The following is an 18535-nucleotide window of genomic DNA, read 5'->3' as shown; positions in this document are numbered from 1 at the left end:
GAGTGTATCCTCAACAACGGTTCAGCGAACATCCAGCAGCGGTCTGCTCTGCCAAAGGTGGTTATTCAGACTTTTGACAGGTGGTCACATTAATGTGACTGGACTGTGTATTTTATTTACAAAGTGTTCTTTATTTTTGTAGAAAATATCGACTTTAAGAGAAATAATAATGGCTGAAAAGCTATCATGGGGGGTTGATGAACGGAGTGAGCAGGAAACGAGACCTCCAGGTTATTAGTAAGTGGTAAGACAGTTGCACTCACTTTTTTATAGAGTCAGTTAACATTTTATTTTTAAAAAGTAAATTTCATCTGAATGATCTTGGATGAACATAAGGATAATTAAATTATTAATTTATAATAATGACCACGAAAAATTAATACGAAAACAAAAATTTACAATTATTTATTTTTTTAGTTTTATCAGGATGTGCGAAAATTGTAATATTTTAACGATATCGGTTGAATAGTTAAGACTGAAACTGAAAAAGATTATATAAAATTTTTGTTTCAAATTACGAAAAGTAAAGCTTTCTGAACTCTTATATAATATCTATCTCCAAAAATAACATTTGGTTTGTCGGTAGATAATTTTTTTCTTAAATCTGAAAATTAAATAGTCATTTCTTAAGTACTTTTTTTTTTCTTTAATATCATTTAACTTTTATTAAATTTTTCTTTAATACTGCAATTTATGTTTTCTATTATAATTTGTATAATTTTAAGCCAAAAATAACTAGATCTTCTAGGTTTAGAAATGATCCTACCATGTGACTTTTCTGATCAATGAAAATATTCGAAACGAGACGATGTCAAAAATCTTTTTATGATAAAAGATAAACACAAAACCTGAATTATCAACTACTCATTTTCAAAAAAAAATTTTACTCTTCAAAAATGTTATTTGAAGCACAATAAACCACCAAAGAAATTTTTATTATTATCACCACATTTTCTTTTAATATAATCGTCACATTAGATATTTTGTTACATTCGACCTATTATTTCATAAAAGAATTTTAACTAAATACATTGGAGATCGAACTCTTATTTATAACCTGACTCTCTTGAGAATTTTGAATAAGCATTTCTCTGTCACGTTTCCTAACTATCACTAGTTAAATTCTTAACATCCAAAGACCTTTTAAACGAATATTGATTAGCAACATTTTGGAACAAAAAACACCATTGACGTATTCTACTCTCAAAGGGCATGCCTTGCTCTGAACACATGTAAAATAAATAAGGAGTTCTGAAGAAAATTCAATTTCATACCTTTGAATCATACGTCTGTTAAAGAATTCATTTTATCTTAATTTTTTAATGTGTTCGGAATAAGAAAAATGTACCATAAATGTAATTACATTCACAACAAGAAAGAAAATGGCATTTTTAGAAACCTTTGTCCCAGAAGAGCCAATTAAAACCGTTGATTAATTATAGCATTCGCGAAGTATATTTTACGAACGTAAAAAGATTAAAAGAAGTGCACTAATGTTTACTAAATTAAGTTAGTTTACAGGTTCATTGGCGTAATGTGGTAAATAAAATACTCTAATGGTTTACTAATAAGATTTTATTTGACTTAGATAAGTTTTTCTTAATTTTGAGGTATGTTAATGAACTAGAAAGAATATTATAAGATTTGTTTTTATGATTTAGATGGGAAATTAACATTACTTAAAACTGGCTTTAGAATACTTAAGGCGTCAATTTGACGAAGTAATTAGGGCACTTAGGGAATTTTAAATATTTGGAAAAGTCGAAAGAAATGATTTGCATATAAATAAATTTGAATATCAATTTTTTGGTATTGAACACGTAATATATTAAAATTATATGTTTTTTAAACTTTTAGTATATGTACTTCTAATATTCTGCCTTTGAAATAATAATATTTTGCTGTTGAACTTTTTTTATTGTATGCTAGCTTTAAATATTTTGCTGTTGAATTTTTTTTTTTTTGCACTTTGCTAGCTTTTAATATTTTTCTGTTGATTTCTTCACATTTTGCTAGTTTTTAATATTTTGCTGTTGAATTCTTTTTTACATTTTGTATATGCAATATACAATTACATTTTGTATACGCAATATACAATTACATTTTGTATACGCAGTTTTGTATACAAATTGTATACGCAATAAAAAAGCTCCACATTTTAAGTGCCTGATATTTGAAATTTTAAAGTATAAATACTATATTGCTTAAAGAGCTGGGCAAACTTTAAAACGGACAAATCACGTAAATAATTTAAAAGTTATTAAACTTTTTAAAAAAATCATTAATTTGGCGAGACTTTTCTATCTAGATGAAAACGATCAAAACCAATGAATACTTCTTAATTATTGCAATTTTGTGAGCAGATAATACAAATTTGGAGTAACTTTTTAAATATTAAAACATTGGATCACAAACGCTTCTGTTTTTTCACAAAACTGTTGCTTTCCTTCATATTGACGTTTTGCGTTATTTTCACAATTAGCATAGAAAGCGCTGACTAAAGAAAAGCGAAAATTGACTTTATAAGTCATGAACAACTGTTTACATAAATCTCATATAATTCACTAAAAAGCATTCTTTTCATGCATATTACGAAACAATCTTCGGAAAACAAACTTATATATGGGTGACCTCTAATTTAAAAAAAAAAGAAGGAAAGAAAAGGGAAAGAAGGGAACGCAAAATAAACAAAAAATGAAAAAAGTATATCGTAGATTTTAACTTTATTTTTCTGTTTACTATAACTGTCTAACTAAATCTCTAATTGATCCTTTAGCGAAATGGACAGACTAAATCCGTTACATGGTTTTGCAGTTCTTTCATAAGTATCTATTTGAAAAAGCTTTCAGAAATACTGAGTGTTCATCCATTAACAGTGTAAGATTACTGCTTCGATCAATGAAAGATGATAAAGCTTGTTGCAATAATCTCGCTCAGTGGTTTAACTCACACTATCCTTTATTATCCAATAATAACCGATAATGGCTTCAATTACTGATAAGTTGATATTCTGTGAGTGGATTACATTATTAGTGAAGATAGTAGTTGGGTATCAAGTTTATCGAAATCAAGACTATTTCCAGCGGCTGCAAGAGAAAATATAATTTTAACGTGTTCTGTAAATAGTTATTCGCTGTTTGGCATTTAAAACAGAAATAATGTCTTGAAATTTGAAGCGATTTTAAAATTTCTTCCTTTTGGTAATGTGATCTTGGATTTTTTTTTCCTTCTGAAGATTAAACTTGCATGATTTTAGGAGCAATTTTAAAAAATAAATATATCTAGTTAAATTTTATTTCCATTTTTAAATTCGGAGTTTTATAACAGGTAAACATAGTATCACGTTTGCATCAATGAAATTCAAAATTTTGTGAGAAGGTTTTTAAATGTTATAAAATTTGACAGCATTTAAAGCTTTTCATTTTTTTTTTATCTTTTTAAAAACTCAATATTTGTTTACTACTTATTGAAAGCATGTTTTTAATGTTATCTTTATTGCAATAACAATGAATGTTATTAATGGATCCCTTTTCTATTTTAACTCAGATTATCTTTGTTATTCAATAGTAACCGACAAAGAAAAAGATCAAAAAATGTTTTAAAAAAAGTTTAGTAGCAATGGTAAAAATGAAGGTAGTATGCCAGAGTTAAATAAAAATCATGTTCAATAAATGAACAGCATATAACATAAATCTCATATAATNCGAAAGAAATTATTAAAATATTTATTTTTAACCATTCATTTCTGCCCAACTTCTAGCTCAGTTGGTTTCAGCTTTACGTTGCCAACACGAAAAAAAGAAATTTCATTTGTTGTGTATCAATATACGCATTTATCTTTAATAACCAGCAAAGAAAAAAAGTATATCATAGAGCTTAACTTTATTCTTTAATCTACTAAAAATGTCTTAACTAAACTTCTAACTGATCTTTTGCCGAAAAGGATAAATAAAATCAGCTACATAGTTTTGCAATTCTTCCAAAATACTGAACTATTTGAAAGAACTTTCAGAAATACTGAGTGTTTTTCCATTAACTGTGTAAGATTCCTGCTGTGATCAATAAAAAATGATAAAGCTTGTTACAATAATCTTGCTCAGTGGCTTAAACCACACTATCCTTTATCATCCAATAATAACCGATAATGGCTTCAATTACTTATAAGTTGGTATTATAAGTGGATTGCATTATTAGAGAAGACAGTTGTTAGATATCAAGTTTATCGAAATCAAGTCTTGAGGCTACAAGAGAAAATATAACTCTAATGGATCTTTCAAATAATTATTCGTTGTAGCTTTTAAAATAGATAAAACGTTTAGAAATTTGAATCGTTTCTAAATTTTCTTCCACTTTGTTTTAGTAAGGCAATTTCGAAACATTTTTCTTTTTTTGCCTGAATATAAAAATTTATCCTGCTTTCAGGAGCTACTTCAAATATTAAAAATTTCCGTAAAAACTTTATTTTAAATCTGAAGCATTATAAGAGGTAAAAATATTGTCACATTTATGTCAATGAATTTTAAAAGGCTTTTAGGAAAGGTTTTAAAATATTATAAAAATTGTCAGCATTTAAAGTTTTTCCTTTTCGATATTTATTAAAATTTAATATTTATTTACTTTTGAGACCATGTTTTTAGTGTTATCTTTATAACAATAACAATGGTTGTTGTGAATGTTAGCAAAGAAACCTGTTTTTCAAAGGCTCTGTAGTTGTTTGAAAATATGTTTTTTGCAAATGACACGCTATTTTCAATACTAATCTGAGTTGCACGTGACTGTTAGGGCAATTTTAGCCTATCATTGTCAAGTTTATCAAGTGTTGTTGATGCTCTTCGAGTTTAATTTTGAGAAAATGAAAAGCGTTTGTGGTCTAATTTTGTAATATTTAAATACTTACTCCAATGCTGCATTACCTCAGCTCATAAAAATTTGCAACAAATGGGGAACAATGCATTGATTTTGATAGTTTTCATCTAGGTAGAAAAATATCACCAAATTGGTGATATTTAAGAAATTTAATAACTTTTGAAACATTTAGTTACTTGTCCTTTCTGAAGTTCAGATAATTCTTTACTGTAAGATGGCATATACATTATAAAACTATAGCTTTTCTTCAAATTTGAGGTACTTAAACGGTAACTTTTTCATTTTTCTTTATGAAAGAGCTTAAAACCATGTTGACTCTGATTTGCGTGTCATCAAAATTGTCGTCATTTGGGAGATAAAAAAATGCTGTTTTAAAAAACTTTTAAAACAACTTCGAAATATTTTATGCTTTATTTTATAGCCTTAAAACCTATCGGTGCATAAAATTTAAGTATGAATGATTGGCACAAGGAAAACCTGACTGGCAAGTTATATTTTATATTCTGTAATATATTTAAATTTTCATTGGTTAAAAATTGTAACTTAAAATCGAAACTTATTATATTTGAATGAAACAGCGTGATTCGCATATTTATTTGTACACCGGTGACGTACGTTAAGTCATTTCTGACTATTGTTTCTTCATACTGTTGTGTAACTATGAACGAAACTCATTCTAAACTAATTTTCGTACCGACTCAATAGGAGCAATTTCATTCTACCAAAGTAGAGCCCAATCTTGGCTAAAAAGCTTAAATTCATACATTTCTCCAAAATTTAATTGTACATTAATTTGACACTTATCAAAACATTGAAGAAGTATTTTGTTTCCGCAAATTCGATATTTAGTTCATAAATATCCGAAGAGAAGCTTACTGTGACATCATTTGAAAATAAATTGACTAATCAGAACAAAGACTGCTGTTTGTTTACTTCGATAGTGTGGTTAACGAAATCTATCAAAACAATGTTCTCACGAATTCCGTAGTTTGCCCATGAATGTTAGAAGAGAAGCTTACTGTGAGGTCATTTGAAGATGAATTGACTAATCAGAACAAAGAGTCCCTTCGTGAACTGATCAAAACACACAGATCTCACTAAAACATCGAAGTTAAGCATCAAAGGCTGAGGTCAGTGTGCGGGTAGGTGACCACTTTGATCAGGCTACGAAAGGAACCGAGTGTGTCCGGTATCAGTTCTTGTTTATACTGCCCCACCATAAAAATCTCGACTTCGCGTGCAAGTCGTTTGGCTACCAAAGAGAGGAGCCTCTGCGGAGGATCAAAATTGTGATGGCGTGTCTTTGGATAATTCTCGGGAATGTTTCCCAGCCCATTGTGTAACTCTAATACGACATAAATAAACAACTTCAGAACAAAGGCAGTTGTCTGTTTATTTCGATAGCGGTTGATCAAGCGTATCATGATCAATAAGGAACTACATAATTTTCACAAATTCGGTATTTTGCCTTCGAATATCCAAAGAGATGAATATTGTGATGTCGGTTGAAGATAAATTGACCTTACAGAACAAAGTTCGCTGTCTTTTTACGAATATCATCTAAGAAAGCAAACAGCTGCCTTTCCTGTTTCTTTTGTGCTGAGACTCTTTACAATTTTTATATTTTAATTCAAAATATTCTAACAATTACTTAAGGATGTTTAAAGAGTTACTAAACACACCTGTTAGATTATCGAAATTGCAATTTCATTAAAATTTAAAATCCAAAAAAAGTAGCAGGAAAAAAAATCCTTCACATTCAAATATTTATCAATAAATGATTGTGTAAATTAAAGAAATTTAAGTAACTGCTTCTCTTAGATCTAAATAACTGCAGATAAGTGCAAAGTCAAAATTCATTATTTGGATGTAGAGCGTATTTTTTTTTGAAGGTTTGCCACTAACGCAGTAAAAGACACCAGTGTTTCATCCAGTATTTCATAACCATAAATTACTAAATGTAGTATATTTCACTTATTTTGACTTAAATTAATACAAAATACTGAAAATAAACTATGAAATAAAGCATGAAAATTCTGTTTAATTGAGACAAAGGGTAAAAAATAAGAATAAAAGCTATTAAACAATCGCAATAGTTTTATAATTGTTAACTTTTTTTACACTCAAATTCAAAAGTACCTTATATATTATTATCAGCAGTTAATATATATAAAAAATGTGACTACATATTTTTCTTTTATTACTCTTTGCACTACTTCTACAGTAATTTCTTTTTAGAGCTTTCCTGCGTTAAAAAAAGCTATAAAATAGGATTTATTGCAAAGAAAAGTAATTGAAACTATCAGACGCTTATAGAACAAAGTATATTCTGTTTTACTTTTAACACTCCTGCCATGTAATCTAAAGAACTGCAAAAATAAATTCTTTTTACTGCATTTTTTAAAAAATACCAACGTTGAAGAAACTTTAAGAAAAACTTAAATCTTTGTTTTTTAAGGTAGTTTAATGTCTTTAAATGCACCTCACGTTGAATTCTGGGTTAAAAAAAATAGTAAAAAAGATGAATTCTACGAGGAATTTTGAAATTTGTTCCGTTTTTTTCATTATTGTTTCAGCAGCATTTATTGAAGTTGACATTGTATTTTTATGCTGTTTAATGCTCAAGTTATTTCAAGATGGGAAACATTTGTGTTTGCTTCAAAAATTTGAAATTTTATCTGTCTTTTTGAAGCCTGGGCTTTAAATAATGGCTGGAAATGCGATTTTTATTTAGGAATATGTATCTCAGTGGAAAGTAAAATGTTAAATGCGATAAAAAAATTTTAAAATGTTAAATTAATTAGCTTTTATTATCTTCAATTATTTCTAATTATTACATAAAAAATAGATTTTGTTCCGTTTTACACATTGAAGGACATTTTAGTCTTTGTTCATAACACAAGAGAACTAACTCAAATAATGGGCTAACTCAATTGATGGGACTAACTATCAAATAATAATATACTCTGAGGATAAAAGTGTGGTCGAAACTACTAAAATATGGTAGTTTCTGACTCTATGGGAGCATCGAATAATCGAGTAATTTTTAACGAATAATTTTTTCAACGAATAATTTTTAATGAAGCACTTTAGTAATGATCTTGGTAAAATAGAGTTTTATAATATGTGATGAAATTTGGTAAAATCTGGTAAGATACCTTAAAGCATGGCATTTATTTGGTTTACTTTTCAGCTTTGTATTTTTTTACTAAATATGTTGTGATAATAACTGTTATTTTGAAAACCATAATTTCTATTAAACCGTTACCATATGAACAGAAAATTTACGATTGTTAATTGTTTACCAGAATTGTTATTTTTCAACAAAAATTTCATTATTATACAGCTCGGTAATTTTACCAAATTCTATTGCTTCCATGTGCCATAACCTGCTGTAAAGATAACTTGAATCAAATTTCTTGCAGCTGCACTGTGGAACAAAAATCATTTTTCGAGGTCAAAAATAAAGAAAATGAAGTTATAAGGAAAAAAAATCTCAATATGGTTTTTTGTAGTAAAATGTCCAAGGAATATGACGGTGTATTCTGTTTTTTTCTTTTTTTTTTTTTTTTTTTTTTTTTTTTTTTGCTTCTTAATGGAAATAGCAATTAAATGGAAACAAAGTCGAAATAAAAAAAATTAATTTTTCAGTTAAATTTTTATTAATATGATAAATCTTTATAGCAAATAAAAATATTAAAAGTATGCATGATTTATATATAAATGTATTCCTAAGATATATATGAATTCATTATTATATATAAATACTATTAAGACCAGAGCCATTTCCCTATTTCTGCCCTGTACAATGAAATTGTAACTTTAGGGTGTTCTATTAAAAAAAAACTTACGTTGCCGAGGTAAAAAAAAAATGTATACATTTGTTTGGTACATATACTCAGGAACTAAAAAAAAAATTAGCTGCGAATATTTGCGAATTTGGCTGATATATCGATTTTTAAAGTTTGTGTCATTTTTATAATAATGATAAAATTAATGAAAAAATTATAAAAATAAACTTGAGATTATTATTTTTGTTATAACATTTTCAAAATTTTTGATATCTAGCAAAATAGATTCATTATTTTTTTTAAATTCGATAATCGAATTTGTAATTAACAATCTTAAATATTTTGATTCAATTTATGTAGTTAAATTTGTTTTGATAAATATTTGCGATTTTACATCCATTACTTTATTTATTAAAATTATTAAAAACAAATTTGTTATCAAAGATCTCAAAAACTACTAGTAAATAATTTTTATTTATTTATTTACAATTTTTTCAATAATCATCCGCCATTTTGTTTTCTTGAAAGTTTTACTTCATATTTGAAATCAGCGACCCAAAACACCTATAGGTGATCAATTTTTATAACATTGAAGTTAATTTTCTAATTTTGGCCGCATTTCTCTGATTTTGTCCCGCTGTGCGCTGTTTAAATTTTTATTTGTAATTAAATATTACGATCAACAAAAATAAAACAAATTGTATTTTTACATAAACAATCGTTTTTTTAAGAGAAGCAAACTAAAAAGAATCTTAAAACATTATTTTTAAGTAATACAATTAAACCAATAAAGTGTACCCCATATATTGGACGCTGCATCTCAGGTTTAAGTAACCTAAAATAAATTAAAAAGTTATTTATGAAATGGATGCAAATGTAATTGAATATAACCATTTCTTAATTCGTTATTTACAAGTTTAATGCAATCTCTAAGGATAATATTCTATATTTTTTTTATTTAAATTATATGTTAAAAAATCTCATTTATTTAAAATACTTAAACTTTGTAATGATTTGTCACAATTGTTGACATTTTTTACATTTCGTTGAAAGCTGTGTTTAGCATTTGTATATTCAACTAGTAGGGTCTACTATAAAGCACCATACGTGTTTCTAAATGTTCGTGTTTATTTGTTTTAAATTGGTGAAATTAAACTCATTAAAAAGGACAAACAAATTATTTGTTTTATATTTAACAAGAGACTTACTTTAACATTTAAAAATTTTGTGACTGTAAGATTTACAAACATAAATTTTTCTTGTATAAAATGTTTTGTATTTTTAAGGATAAAAAGGCAAAGTATAATTAGTTAACAATCTTACAAAGAATGATGAAATATTTTTATAAGCAATTATCTGGTTCATGAAATTTTCTCTTCATACTATTAAGATGTTACACGATTTTAGTGGTTTTTAAGTGCTCATTACATCTAACTCATAGGTTCAACTCCGTAGCTATTGAATTTTGAACATAAGCCAGGCCTCAAGGGTGCTCCTGGATCAAGAATGGGGACAAAATAGCCTTTGTGGTGAATTTTTTGATCTAGTTAACCCATATTTGCGTTACAAAGAGAGAAAAACCACTAAAAACTCCCACGTCAAACAAGGCAGCAACGTGAATCCAACTAATGAACCGTCTATGATATTTTACGTTAGTATAGTCGGTGCGAGCCCGGAGCAGAAATCGTATCGAACAGTCTCTACTGCCTAGACACAGGTATGATTCTAACTTGGGTCACCTCATTGGGAGGCGACCCTTCTACCCTCTGAGCCACTGCGACTCAAAGAGAAACATTGTAAATAATATACAGTCTCAGTGATGGGAAGGAAAGGCATGAACCTTGCAATTGATTCAAATTCTAGATTGAAAACCTGCATTAGCACATAACTGCCATAGTACAGTTGTTCGGAAATATTTTATGAAATGAAATTAAAATAATATTTAAATTAGAAAGAATTTCAATAAAAAAAATTCTCTCATATTTGAGGACATAACTGTTTAAGTAATAAATCTTATTTTCTAATGCTTGAATTACTGATTGGTTAACGTGGGTAAAACGAGCTTTAAAAGTTTTCAAAAATCCAAGATTTATACATTAAAACAACGAATGTTTCTGCCTCGAAGAAAATCTTTTTCTCTATGATACAAAAAGCTAGTCATAATATTAATTAGTTTATTTTTCCATTCACTTTGATTAAAAGCATTATCTTAAATTCAGATCTAAAAAAAACATTTAGAAAAACGCAAGAATAAAGGATATATATATTTAATAACTATGCAAATTTCAAATTTAAACTGAAAAATACTTTTTTTTTTTAAAATAATCACTGCGGTATTCTCCTATAATTTTATTTATCTGAAATAACCTAGGAATCACTCAGGTATCCTAAAAACAAATTACAAAACTAGACTCAACACCTTAAAATTTATTTGTTCGATATCAAATTTTTATGTTACATTTATCACCATTCTCTTGCAATTGCGCCCTCTACTGATTCAGCTACTTACAAGTTGCCATCTAGAATGGTAACTAAACCTTTTTACTATGCGATAATTTTATGAATCACCCAGTTTGACCCCTAACATATAAGGGACCATAAAGTCCAGATGTTTACCCTCTTTTAAAAGAGTTTATCGCATTTTTATGCATTTTTTCTTGGAGACCATAATCCAACAGTCCAAATATTCCACTCACGAAAGGGTATGCTACTCGTAACATGTTCTACGCTCGCAAGGCCACTGGCGACATAAAAATGCTATAATCTAATAATAGCAATGATCTGCCAAGACTTTTCTGAGAAAGTGCGAAGAAAGAAGAAAGAACATAAATATACGAATCTGGAATTGGATGTCTATCTCCCTTTGTTTTGATTGGTTGATAGAAAGTTGATGAAAAAAAATCTAAAATAAAAAATTTAATTTTGGAGAAAAAATGGTAAAATGTCTCCTTTGGGCTTAATGAATTAGTATTTTGCTACATTTAGTCTTTGGTATTTATTAAAAAAACTTAAAATTACGCTTTTACAGACTTATTTTGTTTTAATGAATTCTTAATAAAGTACACTCCCATAAAAATCCCTCTTACGTTGAACCTTAGTATCTGTATCGTAAACCATAATATGGTTCAAATTTACTAAAACCTCTATACCTACTAAATTAACCTTACTGAAACCTCAACAATCATTCATACGAAGTTCGATAATATGGTTTAACTAAACACAATATTAAGAATAGAGCGAATTTGGACGATAATATGGTTCAAAATGCTTTAAAATTGCTAAAAATGAAGTTTAGCCAGAAAATCTTAAAAAAATTAAAAGGTCGAAAAATTTAAAAAAAAGAAAAAAACTACTCTACTTTGCATTTTGTGATTAAATAAAACTGGACGAGGGTAGTGCTAATAAAGCTCCACTTGTCCATTCACCGCAAGAAGACGATTGGGTAACCTTACTTTGATCCGGAATTTCATTGTGCTGCAGAATCGTCGATGGCACGAAGTTTTTCATCGCCAGTTATAAATTTCTTTAAACGAGTTACTTCGTTGTTGTTGTTGTTGTAGTTCATTTACGTCGCACTAGAGCTGCACAATGGGCTATTGGCGACGGTCTGGGAAACATCCCTTAGGATGATCCGAAGACATACCATCACAATTTTGATCCTCTGCAGAGGGGATGGCACCCCCGCTTCGGTAGCCCAACGACCTGCACGCGAAGTCGAGCACTTTACGGTAGCACAGTTTAACGAGGACCAATGCCGCACACCCTCGGTCCCTACGCAGACTGATCCAAGTGGTCACCCACCCGCACACTGACCGCAGCCAGTGATGCTTGATTTCGGTGATCTGCTGGGAACCGTGTCTTAACGATCAGTCCACTGCGGGACACGAGTTACTTCGTAACCTTTGCTGAATGAATAGGCTCACAACAAAATTTGACATTCAATTGTTTTCTTACTAGGTGGCGTGCCTGATTGTGAAGCCAATGGTTGCGGGTTCGTATCCCACTCAGGGCTAGAATGTTTCTCTCTCTCTGAGTTGTCCTCTGTTGTGTGATGTATGAATGTAGCACACCCTATAAAAGAGTATCTGTGGCAGTGTTGCGTGGGTAATGTTGCTCGCCTCCGTGACATACTTTCGCGGGTGCCCACTGCGATAAATGAGCAATACTTCCGGCATCTTCCGAGGTGAGAAACGATAGTTCAATGCCAGCAGTAGAAAAAAATATGTTTTCTTACGGTGGATGCACTATAAATGCCTATTTTGATTATGCAATACTAAACAGAGCGTAGTTGTCAAAAAGTTGTATAAATTACTTTCTACGTACAGTCAGACAAAAAAATAATAACCGAATATGGAATTTTACGAAAGTCGTATATTTAAAATTCGATTTCACAGGAACTATTCCACCAAATTCTCTCTGATTTTGTAATATGGCATGTAAAATTACATACTTTAAAATTATGCAAAAAATTCTGTACCTTACAATTCAAAATTGTTCCGACTATTAATAAATAAAATAATAATAAATATTTCCTAAAGATTATTTTTTGCAGGGAATTATCTTTGGATAAGCGAATTTTATAATTGCGTGCTAAACTTTTCAATTCACTTTAAAAGTTCTAGAGATACGGGGAAAAACCCAAAGAAAAGGATAGTTAACAGATAGGGTTCTAAACAATTGTTCTCCTGACCAAACGTTGGGGACCATATTTCCCTGATAGTGAGAATCCGAATCCGTTTCAAAAAAGGTACGTTTATTCAGAGAAAGTATGTATTGTGTCCGATTTCTTACCTTAAAATACTGTCTACACTAATTAAATATCATATTTGAGGCCAACTTCTCAAACCATTAAGAATAAATACTAGAACGTCAAGTTCAGATCATTAAATCAAAAGTTATTCAGAGTGGTCCATTTAATATATTTTTTGACACACTGTACTTATTCTTCATATACCTCTAATAAATTTCTTAAGATTTTCTGTAAAAAAATTGAATTTCTTAATATAATTATAAACTGAAACTAATTATTTCTAATTCTGCGTCTCGGCGTAATAATAATTACTCGTATAAATTAGTTATGCAGAATAAAAATTAAAATAGGTTATAAATGCAGAGAGCTGTTTTAAATAAGCGTTGTTTCCAACCAACATTAAAAACACATTACTATAAATCAATGTCCTTAATTTTAATCTGGACGGCGAGAAAAGAAAATGCTAATTTAAAAAGGAAAAGAGAAAGAAAATTAAAGTACTCGCAGAAGATGAAAAATAAATTTGTATACAAAAGATTTCAAGATATTTCATTTGAGGGTAAATATAAAATTAATATTCAAAAACGCATGATTTCTAAAAAAGTTTATCTAATTTTACTGAACTCTTAAATCTTTCTAAGTCAGTACGTTTTATATGAAGGTATGATAAATATACAACTGACATCTTGAAAGTAGTACTAAAATTATATAACATTGTATATAAATATAACTAAAATTATATAACATTTATATAAATATAACTAAAATTACATAATATTGTATATAAATATAACTAAAATTGCATACTAAAATTATATACTGAAATTATAAAAAAATAAAATTCAATTTTGAATTGTGTATTTGTTACTGCTATAGAATCTATGAAATGCCTAATAATTGAGGAGATGCGTATAATGTTTTGCGTATAATGCTTGGCATTCATAAGCAAAGTATGAATTATGAAAATTATGATATTATATACTTTACGTAGTCATTTTTTAAAATGTCTGTAGGTTTTACAGTAGTTATTTTATAGAATACCTTAACAGTGGAAAAAAATTAACCATTTCAAACTTTGCTGGTGGCTTTTAAAAATTGTATGTAGTAACTAACCATTCTAAAGAATGATGAGTTCATTCTTAATTTTTCCACTCTTAAACGCTTCACATGATTGTATGATAAATATACACCTGATATCGTATTTAATGGTACGAAAATTGTACAACTTAATATTCTTCAATTTTAAATTATATATGTGTTACAGTAGCTTTCCGAAATGCTTACATGCTTGTGAATAGCTTTATTGAAGATTATTATTCAAAGAATATTATTTTGGAATAATTATTAAGCGGATTAACGCGCAAAGGCATCTAAAAAATGATTGAAAGTTTGAAACAGTTTATCGAAAGGCCGTCACGCCATCATGGCTCAGTGGTTAGAGCACTAGTCTCGGAAACCAGGGGTCGTGAGTTCAATCCTTACTGATGGCTGGAGATTCGCAGAGGAGAACTGATTTTCGTAAGAAGAATGACAGTTTTTTTTTTTAAATTTGTGTAATTTTACATAACATAACAGTTGTATTTCGACATGCTTACATGCTTTCGAATAGCTTTAGTAAAAGATTATTATTCAAAGAATATTATTTCGGAATAATTATTAAATGTATTAAAGCGCAAAGGCATCTCAAAATTGATTGAAAGTTTAAAACAGTTTATTTAAAGGCCATCACGCCATCATAGCTCAGTGGTTAGAGCACTGGTCTCGTAAACCAGGGGTCGTGAGTAGTACTGGGCAATATTAGAAATTATATATCGTGATGCATCATCAGTTTTGCATCGCGATATAGCGATGTATCACGATATAGTATTTTTGAATTTCATTTACTTGTAAGGCACAGAAAGTCAGATTTCTATCAAAACTTCATACTCAGATTGATTTAAATCAATTTATAAATTTGAAGATATATATGTTTTGCTTAAGAAAGATATTAAATAAATTGACTACAATGTACAAATCTTACTTAAAATATTTATTGAAATGTTTGTTTAGAAATTCATAATACGCTTAAAACAAAGTGTTAAAAACTTTTTTTAAAGCGTTTTTTACAAATTAATATTTTCTTGTACTATTATGCGTAAATAATTACATAATTATTAAGTTCGAACTTAATGTTCAATTTCTAAATGAAAAAGTAAATGCAAGTTTTGTTACATTTTCTAAAAATGATAACGCTAATAAATGAAATATTTCTAAATTTAAAAATAAATAATAAAAAAATAAAAATGGCTGGAGAATCGCAGAGGAGAACTTAATTTCGTAAAAAGAATGACAGTTTTTTTTAAAAAAATTTGTGTAATTTTACATCACATAACAGTTTTATTCCGAAATGCTTATATGCTTGCGAATAGCTTTATTAAAAGATTATTACTTAAAAAATATTATTTGGGAATAATTATTAAGCGGATTAAAGCGCAAAGGCATCTCAAAAGTGATTGAAAGTTTAAAGCAGTTTATACAAAGGCAATCACGCCTTAATAGCTCAGTGGTTAGAGCACTGGTCTCGTAAACCAGTGGTCGTTAGTTCAATCATCACTGTTGGCTGGAGATTCGCAGAGGAGAACTTATTTTCGTAAGTAGAAAGACAGTTATTTTAAAAATTTGTGTAATTTCAGATTACGTAACAGTTGTATTCCGAAATGCTTACATGCTTTTGAATAGCTTTCTTAAAAGATTATTATTCAAAGAATATTATTTTGGAATAATTATTAAACGGATTAAAGCGCAAAGGCATCTCAAAATTGATTGAAAGTTTAAAACAGTTTATCGATAGGCCATCACGACATCATAGCTCAGTGGTTAGAGCCCTAGTCTCGCAAACCAGGGGTCGTGACTTCAATCCTCACTGATGGCTGGAGATTAGCAGAGGAGAACTTATTTTCGTAAGTAGAATGACAGTTTTTTTTAAAATTTTGTGTAATTTTACATTAAATAGCAGTTGTATACCGGAATGCTTACATGCTTGCGAATAGATTTATTAAAGAATTATTATTCAAAAAATAATATTTTGTAATAATTATTAAACGGATTAAAGCGCAAAGGCATCTCAAAAGTGATTGAAAGTTTGAAACAGTTTATACAAGGTCAATCTTGCCATTATAGCTCAGTGGTTAGAGCACTGGTCTCGTAAAGCAGCGGTCATGAGTTCAATCCTCTCTGATGGCTGGATATTCGCAGAGGAGAGCATGTTTTCGTAAGTAGAATGACAGTTTTTTTTAAAAATTTGTGTAATTTTACATTACATGTTACCACGTCAGTATGAAACGCCATTACTCTATAGAGTGCTAAGGAACTATATTTAGCGTTTATAGGAGCAGCACGAATTCTCATAATTGTTGTATTTTGCATAGTCATGGTCTAGAATGAGGTGAGATATTTAAACATAGGAAACAATTAAATATACAATTTTCTAAGCTTTATTAATTCAGTGACTACAACTTCGACAAATTTCGATTAAATTTTGTAGTCTTTCATTAAAAATTGCGTACTTTAAAATGATGCATAAACTTGCATTTCAAATATTTCGATCACTATTAAAGATAATGAGAAAAAATATTTTAAATAATAATTTTACTTCGAATTATCATTGGATGAACTAATTTTAATATTGTGTTATAAATATTTTTTGTCGTACGTAACTAATTAAGATGCCGCAAAATTCGCAAAAATTTTAATTAATATAAATGGGTCCAAAATTTCAGTCGTTCTCCTAATGAAATTCTTGGAAACTTTTTTTTACAGATTGCGCCAAAACCTCGTACTTTAAAACTCAGAAAGATATCTGTTTAAACAGGAAAGGTACGTTGAGACATCTGATTTTTTACATACAAATGTCAGCAACAAATATTTAGCATATTTAAGGTGAGGCCCTTGAAATAGCGAGTCACAATACATAAAGACCGTATTATTCGATCAAGAGTTTTCTGGAAAAAAAACGCTTTTTTTTATATTTTATGCTCTGTTCTTTAACAGAAGGTCAACTAAAGGGAAACTATTTGAACAAAACTACTCTTAAAATGAAGCAAAACATTTCTGGTACTCATAAATTTTTAAAAGCGAGTTATCCAATTTTTGTACACTACTCACGATAAATTAGTGACAGACTAAACAATGAGCAAATTTGTTTGTCATTTTACTTAATTGTTCTTCATGAAAAGGTATTTACATATTTAACATACAATCACTTTGGAGAAGCCATTGTTTACTTTAAGAGAAATTAAAATTGTTAAATCTTTTCTCAAACAAGTAAACCTCACAGAAATGAAATGTTACGTGACGCGAATCTAAGAAAAGAAGACAAAAATTATTAAAACAAAATGGAAATGTACTACATGTTCATTACTGGACTACATATTTCAAAAAGTCAGTGAGGATTGAGCACACGGGAGATTTACGAACCAGTGCTCTAACCACTGAGCTATGATGGCCATTCTATAAACTGTTTTAAACGTTCAATCACTTTTGAGATGCCTTTGCGCTTTAATCCGTTTAATAATTATTCCAAAAAAATATTCTTTGAATAATAATCTTTTAATAAGGCTATTCGAAAGCATGTAAGCATTTCGGAATACAACTGTTATGTAATGTAAAATTACACAAATTAAAAAAAAAACTGTTATTCTACTTACGAAAATATGTTCGCCTCTGCGAATCTCCAGCAATCAGTGAGGATTGAACTCACGACCCCTGGTTTACGAGAACAGTGCTCTAACAACTGAGCTATGATTGCGTGATGGCCTTTGTATAAACTGTTTTAAACTTTCAATCACTTTTGAGATGCCTTTGCGCTTTAATCCGTTTAATAATTATTCCAAAGTAATACTCTTACAATAATAATCTTTTAATAAAGCTTTTCGCAAGCATGTAACCATTTCGGAATACAACTGTTATGTAATGTAAACTTACACAAATTTTAAAAAATAAACTTTCATTCTACTTACAAAAATAAGTTCTCCTCTGCCAATCTCCAGCAATCAGTGAGGATTGAACTCACGACCCCTGGTTTACGAGACCAGTGCTATAACCACTGAGCTATGATGGCGTGATGGCCTTTGAATAAACTGTTTTAAAC

The 18535-nt window shown here is 29.1% G+C and overlaps 4 non-coding genes across 4 annotated transcripts; 2 read left to right on the top strand and 2 right to left on the bottom strand.

The window, feature by feature from the left end:
* Positions 1-14824: 14824 nt before the first annotated feature.
* On the top strand, positions 14825-14897 carry TRNAP-CGG (transfer RNA proline (anticodon CGG)). Its single transcript has one exon. It is a non-coding gene; the product is annotated as a tRNA-Pro (tRNA).
* Positions 14898-16556: 1659 nt separating this feature from the next.
* TRNAT-CGU (transfer RNA threonine (anticodon CGU)) lies at positions 16557-16629 on the top strand. Its single transcript has one exon. It is a non-coding gene; the product is annotated as a tRNA-Thr (tRNA).
* A 1491-nt stretch (positions 16630-18120) lies between these two features.
* TRNAT-CGU (transfer RNA threonine (anticodon CGU)) lies at positions 18121-18193 on the bottom strand. The gene has a single exon. It is a non-coding gene; the product is annotated as a tRNA-Thr (tRNA).
* A 239-nt stretch (positions 18194-18432) lies between these two features.
* On the bottom strand, positions 18433-18505 carry TRNAT-CGU (transfer RNA threonine (anticodon CGU)). The gene has a single exon. It is a non-coding gene; the product is annotated as a tRNA-Thr (tRNA).
* Positions 18506-18535: the final 30 nt, after the last annotated feature.

This window comes from Parasteatoda tepidariorum, chromosome 5 (assembly GCF_043381705.1).
Source record: "Parasteatoda tepidariorum isolate YZ-2023 chromosome 5, CAS_Ptep_4.0, whole genome shotgun sequence".
In the NCBI taxonomy this organism is placed as follows: Eukaryota; Metazoa; Arthropoda; class Arachnida; order Araneae; family Theridiidae; genus Parasteatoda; species Parasteatoda tepidariorum.
This window is presented reverse-complemented; position numbering and strand designations above follow the sequence as displayed.